We start from the raw sequence: 9063 nt of genomic DNA, 5'->3' as shown, positions 1-9063 counted from the left end.
ATTGTTATTGCTTTATCTTTTCAAATCTGTATGTAAACTGAAAGCATGTACAAGTCATAATATGTTTGATAAATAGATTTTCAAAGCTATATATGACAAGTGTGAATTTCCACAGAGGCTCATCTTCCACCTGGAAACCACAGAAAAGTGGCACAAACTGCATTTTTTACATTTTTCAAAGTTTGGGGGCTCTTCTGCCAAGGTTATGCTAGGCGAGCAGAAGCAGCCCCTTGGAAATTCACTCCCAACGTGACTAGGCAACTGAGTGGACAGTAAGTTAAACAATGGTCTTTCATTTCTAGGACTTGCAATCAGCTCAGACTGATGCCAAGATTTACAATCTTATGCCTGATGATTGTAAAAGTCCCATGAAAAATAAGTTTGGGCAGGCCAAGGCACTGGCCTCACCAGCTCCCACAGCAAGAGCTGTCAGCTATAAGAGTATAGAACTGGGTTAGCTGCTAGGAGATACTTCTTTTCCCAGAGCTGGCGACCTCTAAAATAAGTTGCTGGCACAGGCAGTGAGTGCAGATTTGTTGCAAGCATTTAATAGAGAGCTGGATGAATTCCTGAGAGTGGCCAACATAGCAATATAGGTAACATAAGAACATAAGAATTAGGAACAGGAGTAGACCATCTAGCCCCTCGAGCCTGCTCCGCCATTCAACAAGATCATGGCTGATCTGGCCGTGGACTCAGCTCCACTTACCCGCCCGCTCCCCGTAACCCTTAATTCCCTTATTGGTTAAAAATCTCTCTATCTGTGAGTTGAATATATTCAATGAACTAGCCTCAACTGCTTCCTTGGGCAGAGAATTCCACAGATTTACAACCTTCTGGGAGAAGAAATTCCTTCTCAACTCGGTTTTAAATTGGCTCCCCCGTATTTTGAGGCTGTGCCCCCTAGTTCTAGTCTCTCCGACCAGTGGAAACAACCTCTCTGCCTCTATCTTGTCTATCCCTTTCATTATTTTAAATGTTTCTATAAGATCACCCCTCATCCTTCTGAACTCCAACGAGTAAAGATCCAGTCTATCATCATAAGGTAACCCCCTCATCTCCAGAATCAGCCTAGTGAATTGCCTCTGTACCCCCTCCAAAGCTAGTATATCCTTCCTTAAGTAAGGTGACCAAAACTGCACGCAGTACTCCAGGTGTGGCCTCACCAATACCCTATACAGTTGCAGCAGTACCTCCCTGCTTTTGTACTCCATCCCTCTCGCAATAAAGGCCAACATTCCATTCGCCTTCCTGATTACCTGCTGCACCTGCAAACTAACTTTTTGAGATTCATGCATCCCCAGGTCCCTCTGCACCGCAGCATGTTGTAATTTCTCCCCATTCAAATAATATTCCCTTTTACTGTTTTTTTTTCTAAGGTGGATGACCTCACATTTTCCGACATTGTATTCCATCTGCCAAACCTTAGCCCATTCGCTTAACCTATCTAAATCTCTTTGCAGCCTCTCTGTGTCCTCTGCACAACCAGCTTTCCCACTAATCTTTGTGTCATCTGTAAATTTTGTTACACTACACTCTGTCCCCTCTTCCAGGTCATCTATGTATATTGTAAACAGTTGTGGTCCCAGCACCGATCCCTGTGGCACACCACTAACCACCGATTTCCAACCCATTTATCCCAACTCTCTGCTTTCTGTTAGCCAGCCAATTCTCGATCCATGCTAATATATTTCCTCTGACTCCGCGTACCTTTATCTTCTGCAGTAACCTTTTGTGTGGCACCTTATCGAATGCCTTTTGGAAATCTAAATACACCACATCCATCGGTACACCTCTATCCACCATGCTCGTTATATGGAGTTATAAGTTATTGGGAGTTGTGTCACACTATCCTTTTGTTGGGAGACTGAATAATGAATTGTATTACCACACTATCATTTCATCTGAGATCGTATCAAGTCAGACTGATGAAATGAGAAATCTCCTCTGTCTCTATTGGCTGTAAGGCTCCTTGGTGCTGTTTGGGAAGACTCAATATGATTGAATCCCCACAGCAAAAGAAATGACCCACAAACCAGCACAAACTGGCACAAAAGGCTATAAAGTACTGTTGATGATATCAACAGAGGAGTGCTTAATCCGTCTGTATGACGATCTTCTGTCCACTATTTTAATAATGGCGTTAACCCACCTAAAATAGCATACAGAGGAATGTCATTGAATAATGCTAACAGCAATACCAGCCTTGAATTGGTAATCTCCCTCAGAGGCGTCATAAGACTAGCTGGTACACAAAGTGAAAACAAACCACAACAGTCAGAGGCATATGTCTAGGTCTGGGGTAACCCTTGGAGCACCGGCATCTCCAGTGCAGCATATTCTGTAGTCTCTGGACTGATCATTTTTTTAAGATTTCATCACAGCACTTCTGCATTCAAGAATTATTTAGTCATAAAGCTGAGATATTAGGAATAACTACAACTGTAATATTGATAATTGATGTGTAACATATCTAGTGCAAAAGAACTTAACAATACCAAACTTTTATCCATTCTCTTTTGCTCTCTATCATCTTTATTTTCTCTTTTCTCTATTTGCCTCGGGCACCACTATCTAGGAGTTTCATGACTGAGGCCATATATTATTGAAACTTAAGAGTCAGACCGGAACTCAGGAGGAAGGAGGGACCGGGAGAGATCGCGGGACATAGAAACATAGAAAATAGGTGCAGGAGTAGGCCATTCGGCCCTTCGAGCCTGCACCGCCATTCAATATGATCATGGCTGATCATGCAACTTCAGTACCCCATCCCTGCCTTCTCTCCATACCCCCTGATCCCTTTAGCCATAAGGGCCACATCTAACTCCCTTTTGAATATGTCCAACGAGCTGGACTCCACAACTTTCTGTGCAGAGAATTCCACAGGTTCACAACTCTCTGGGTGAAAAAGTTTCTCCTCATCTCGGTCCTAAATGGTTTACCTCTTATCTTTAGACTGTGACCCCTGGTTCTGGACTTCCCCAACATCGGGAACATTCTTCCTGCATCTAACCTGTCCAGTTGCATTAGAATTTTAAAAGTTTCTATGTAATCACCTCTCATTCTTCTAAATCCCAGTGAGTATAAGCCGAGTCGATCCAGTCTTTCCTCATGTGTCAGTCCTGCCATCCTGGGAATCAGTGTGGTGAACCTTCGCTGCACTCCCTCAATAGCAAACACATCCTTCCTCAGATTAGGAGACCAAACTGTACACAATATTCAAGGTGTGGCCTCACCAAGGCCCTGTACAACTGTAGTAAGACCTCCCTGCTCCTTTACGCAAATCCCCTTGCTATGAAGGCCAGCATGCCATTTTTTTTCTTTACTGCCTGCTGTACCTGCATGCCTACCTTCAATGATCATGACACCCAGGTCTCGTTGCACCTCCCCTTTTCCTAATCTGTCACCATTCAGATAATAATGTGCCTTCCTGTTTTTGCCACCAAAGTGGATAACCTCATACTTATCCACATTATACTGCATCTGCCATGATTTGCCCATTCACCTAGCCTGTCCAAGTCCCCCTGCAGCCTCCTAGCATCCTCCTTGCAGCTCGCACTGCCACCCAGCTTAGTGTCAGCTTAGGGACAGAAGGGAGGGGGGGGGGGTGGCCGATCGCAGTGGATGATTTGTTCGAGGGCTTGGGAAAAGTAATCCTGCTCTACAAGCAGTGCTTGTTAAATTTAAATAGCTGCCAAAATATCAGGAAGGGACTGCATTCACATATTATAATGACGGACCTGCCTCTCTAGAACGGGTTACTCGGATGCCCCCAAACCTGCTGTGGTTAAAACTGAAGCAGGCACGTTCGCGCAGGTTGGGGTCGGGTTTCGCATATTTGCCAATTTAGCCCCCGACTCTCTCCCACTCGTCGTGGGGGAGTTAAAATTACCCACCTCCCTGTTTCTCCATGGTCTTGACATCCTTTCTAAAGCAGCATGCACAAAACTGGGCAAAATATTCTAACTGTAGCCTAACCAATGAATTTGTAATGGTTTAGCATTAGCACTTTGCTTTAATACTCTTTGCCTTGGATTATAAAACCTACCATCCCTTGCGCTATTTTTACAGCTTTGTCAACTTTAAAGATTTGCGAATCTGAATCTCAGTTAAATATGCTCCCTATTTTTGTGTCAACTGCAACTTTTGATGTTGTGACCCCATACCCAACTTTAGATAATGTATACATACTGAGAAGGGCAATAGTCCGAACACTGAAGCATGGGAGACAGCACTAGTACTTCCTCCAGCCTTGCAGGTTACACCACTTCAAGTGCATATCCAAGTACTTCTTAAATGCGATTAGCGTTTCTACCTCGACTACCCTTTCACGCAGTGACCCCAAACTTTCTCCTGAACTCGCTTCTAATTCATCTACCAATTATTTTAAATCTATTCCCCCAAGCCATAGTCCTGAACTTGCATCTTTCTCTAGTTTCTCTCCTATCTTCTATATATAAAATCGAAAACAGTGACTAAAGTAAATGTAAAGAAGATGAGAAGGGGGATTTAATAATGGGAAATGTGGAAATGGCTGAGACCTTAAACAATTATTTTGCTTCGGTCTTCACAGTAGAAGACACAAAAACCATGCCAAAAATTGCTGGTCACGGGAATGTGGGAAGGGAGGACCTTGAGACAATCACTATCACTAGGGGGGGTAGTGCTGGACAGGCTAATGGATCTCAAGGTAGACAAGTCCCCGAGTCCTGATGAAATGCATCCCAGGGTATTAAAAGAGATGGCGGAAGTTATAGCAGATGCATTCGTTATAATCTACCAAAATTCTCTGGACTCTGGGGAGGTACCAGCGGATTGGAAAGCAGCTAATGTAACGCCTCTGTTTAAAAAAGGGGGCAGACAAAAGGCAGGTAACTATAGGCCGGTTAGTTTAACATCTGTAGTGGGGAAAATGCTTGAAGCTATAATTAAGGAAGAAATAGCGGGACATCAAGATAGGAATAGTGCAATCAAGCAGATGCAACATGGATTCATGAAGGGGAAATCATGTGTAACTAATTTACTGGAATTCTTTGAGGATATAACGAGCATGGTGGATAGAGGTGTACCGATGGATGTGGTGTATTTAGATTTCCAAAAGGCATTCGATAAGGTGCCACACAAAAGGTTATTGCAGAAGATAAAGGTACGCGGAGTCAGAGGCAATGTATTAGCATGGATCGAGAATTGGCTGGCTAACAGAAAACAGAGAGTCGGGATAAATGGGTCCTTTTCGGGTTGGAAATCGGTGGTTAGTGGTGTGCCACAGGGATCGGTGCTGGGACCACAACTGTTTACAATATACATAGATGACCTGGAAGAGGGGACAGAGAGTAGTGTAACAAAATTTGCAGATGACACAAAGATTAGTGGGAAAGCGGGTTGTGTAGAGGACAGAGAGAGGCTGCAGAGAGATTTAGATAGGTTAAGCGAATGGGCAAAGATTTGGCAGATGGAATACAATGTCGGAAAATGTGAGGTCATCCACCTTAGAAAAAAAAAACAGTAAAAGGGAATATTATTTGAATGGGGAGAAATTACAACATGCTGCGGTGCAGAGGGACCTGGGGGTCCTTGTGCATGAAACTCTTTTGGAGAAAATGCTGAGTGAGACATATTACTAAAAGTTAGCTTGGAGCTGCACATCGGCCGGGAACCGAACGCGGGGCGTCACCATGGCGGACGAGATTTCTGTCCCTGAACCACCGCCGCTCACAAAATCACCAGATATTGCCGAAACCCAGGATTGAACCAGGGACCTTTAAATCTTCAGTCTAACGCTCTCCCAACTGAGCTATTTCAGCCCGAATCCCAAAAAGTTAGTTTGCAGGTGCAGCAGTAATCAGGAAGGCAAATGGAATGTTGGCCTTCATTGCGAGAGGGATGAAGTACAAAAGCAGGAAGGTCCTGCTGCAACTGTATAGGGTATTGGTGAGGCCGCACCTGGAGTACTGCGTGCAGTTTTGGTCACCTTACTTAAGGAAGGATATACCAGCTTTGGAGGGGGTACAGAAACGATTCACTAGGCTGATTCCGGAGATGAGGGGGTTACCCTATGATGATAGATTGAGTAGACTGGGTCTTTACTCGTTGGTATTCAGAAGGATGAGGGGTGATCTTATAGAAACATTTAAAATAATGAAAGGGATAGACAAGATTGAGGCAGAGAGGTTGTTTCCATTGGTCGGGGAGACTAGAACTAGGGGGCATAGCCTCAAAATACGGGGGAGCCAATTTAAAACCGAGTTGAGAAGGAATTTCTTCTCCCAGAGGGTTGTGAATCTGTGGAATTCTCTGCCCAGGGAAGCAGTTGAGGCTAGCTCATTGAATGTATTCAAATCACAGATAGATAGATTTTTAACCAATAAGGGAATTAAGGGTTATGGGGAGCGGGCGGGTAAGTGGAGCTGAGTCCACAGCCAGATCTTGTTGAGTGGCAGAGCAGGCTCGAGGGGCTAGATGGCCTACTCCTGTTCCTAATTCTTATGTTCTTATGTTCTTCCCTCATGCCCTTTCTGAACTAACCTTGTCCATGAGAAACCACCTCCTGATCCCTTGAAATTATTCCTACTAAACTGCTGACAACTTTCCTTCATGGCCCCCATCTTAACTGATTTTGTAAATGGTTCTCTCTCCTCAGGTACTGTCCCCCTCCTTTCAAATCTGCTGTCATCACCCCCTCCTCAATAAACCCGTGACTCCTCTGTCTTTGCAAACTACCATCCCATCCCCAACCTCCCTTTTTTCTCCAAAGTCCTTGAAAGTGTTATAGCCTCCCAAATCCTTGCCTATCTTACCTGCAACTCCATGTTTGAACCGCTACAATCATGTTTATGCTCCTGTCACAGCATTGAAATAGCCCTTATCAAAGTCACAAATGATTTCCTCTGTGACCATGGTGCACTAAACATCTCATCCTTCATTGGCTTGTCTGCAGCCTTTGGCACGATTGACCACACCATCCTCCTCCAATGCCTATCAATTAAACATTGGGAAGATTGAAGCCATTGTCTTTGGCACCTGCCACAAACTCCATTCCCTCGTCACCGATTTCGAGTGAACCAGACTATTTGCAAACCTGATGTACTGTTTGACCTTGAGCTGAGCTTCTGACCTCTCCATCATAAAGACCATCTACTTCCATCTCTGTAACATTGCCCATTTCCACCCCTGCCTCTGACAATCTGCAGCTGAAACCCTCATCCATGTTTTTGTTACCTTCAAACTTGACTATTCCAATGCTCTCCTGGCTGTCCTCCCATCTTCCATCCTCCATGAACCCCTCCTTTGAGACAACCTCATTTACAACCTCATTCACCAGTCCTAATAGCTGCATATTTGGGTCAGTATCAATTTTGTCCGATTACACTCCTGTGAAGCACCTTGAGACGTTTCACCACGTTAAAGGCACTATATCAATGCAAGTTGTTGTAGCTTTAGCAAACCAGTAAAAAAACATTGGGAAAAATCCACCTCTTGCTATAAAATTTGTAACGCTGAAGGCTTCTTGGGAAAGTCTGTAAGTGCTTTATGATGATGTCAAGTTGTTTCAGTTATTATGTTAAATCAATTCTTGTTTAATATTTTACAAAAACAAGAAAGGAAACTTCAACATCTGATAATTTTCACCTGCTTCGCCAAGCTGGTGCCTTAATCTGTCTGCTAAAAATGCAAGAGAGCTATGGAAATACTTTAGTGGTCTCTTGTGGCAGTGAACAGATACTACAGCACCGCAATTTATCACTCAAAAGAAACACGTACACCTGATCCAAGCCCAGTATATAATTCCAATGGAACAAACCACTCTCCATTCACTTCCATTACATATAATTCCTGATCCAAGCATAACACTTTAATACAAGACCTCATCTAAGCAATGCTCCTCAATTAAAATCTGGCTTTCAAACCCCAAGCACTTAAATTCAAACTTTCACCAAGGAACAGGTCACTCGCTTTTGTGTAAAAGATATGCATTTTTACTCTGTTTAACTAAAAGCATTAACAGCATGTGGTATGCAACTTTGCTTATCCATTTTTAGAAGCCTTTATATTTCTTGTAAAAGTCACTACACGTGAATCAAGAGTTATCAGGTAAATTTATATTTTTTTTAATTCATTCTCAAGATGTGGTCTTCAATAGCAAAGCCAGTATTTATTGCTCATCCTTAGTTGTCCTTCAGAAGATGGTCGTGAGTCACCTTCTTGAACCGCTACAGTTCGTGTGGTGAAGGTACCACCAGTCTGCTGGTAGGGAGGGATTGTGACCCAGTGACGATGCAGGAAAGGTGAGACATTTCCAAGTCAGGATGGTGTACGACTTGGAGGGGAACTTGGTGGCATTCCCATGCACCTGCTGCCCTTGTAATTCTAGGTGATGGAACACGTGGATTTGGGAGATGCTGTCAAAGAAACCTTGGCAAGTTGCTACAGTACATCTTGTGGATAGTGCGCACTGTAGTAACGGTATGTAGGTGATGGAGGGAGTAGATGTTTAAAGTGGTGGATGGGCTCTCAATCAACCAGGCTGCTTTGTCCTGCATCGTTTCGAGCTACCCGAGTGTTGTTGGAGCTGCATCCATCAGGCAAGTGGAGAGTATTCCATCATTCTCCTGACTTGTGTCTTGTAGGTGGTGGAAAGCCTTTTGAGGGGTCAAGAGGTGAACCACTCGCCACAGAATACCCAGCTTTTGACCTGCTCTAATAGCCACAGCATTTATATGATTGGTCCAATTGAGTTTCTGGTCAATGGCAACCCCAGGACATTGATGGTGGGGGATTCAGTGATGATAAAGACATTAAATGTCATGGGGAGATGATTAGAATCTTTTGATGGAGATGGTCATTGCCTGGCATTTGTGTGGTGTGAATGTTAATTGCCACTTATCTGCCCAAGCTTTAATGGTGTCCAGGCTCTGCTGTAGTGTCAGCTGTGGCTTAGTTCTTCTTATTCATAGACATCCCCTGGAGTCGAGGATGTAGTGTGTAGAGGAAGAGTCAGACTGTGAGCTCAAAGTAAAGTGTGACCTTAGTCTTTTATTGCAGGTCTCCAGAGTGCCTCTCCAA

At 43.8% G+C, this 9063-nt stretch overlaps 1 non-coding gene across 1 annotated transcript; it reads right to left on the bottom strand.

Annotated features, from left to right (window-relative positions):
- Nucleotides 1–5731: 5731 nt before the first annotated feature.
- Nucleotides 5732–5804, bottom strand: trnaf-gaa (transfer RNA phenylalanine (anticodon GAA)). Its single transcript has one exon. It is a non-coding gene; the product is annotated as a tRNA-Phe (tRNA).
- Between the last annotated feature and the right edge of the window lie 3259 nt (nucleotides 5805–9063).

Source organism: Pristiophorus japonicus, chromosome 7, assembly GCF_044704955.1.
Source record: "Pristiophorus japonicus isolate sPriJap1 chromosome 7, sPriJap1.hap1, whole genome shotgun sequence".
Classification (NCBI taxonomy): domain Eukaryota; kingdom Metazoa; phylum Chordata; class Chondrichthyes; family Pristiophoridae; genus Pristiophorus; species Pristiophorus japonicus.
This window is presented reverse-complemented; position numbering and strand designations above follow the sequence as displayed.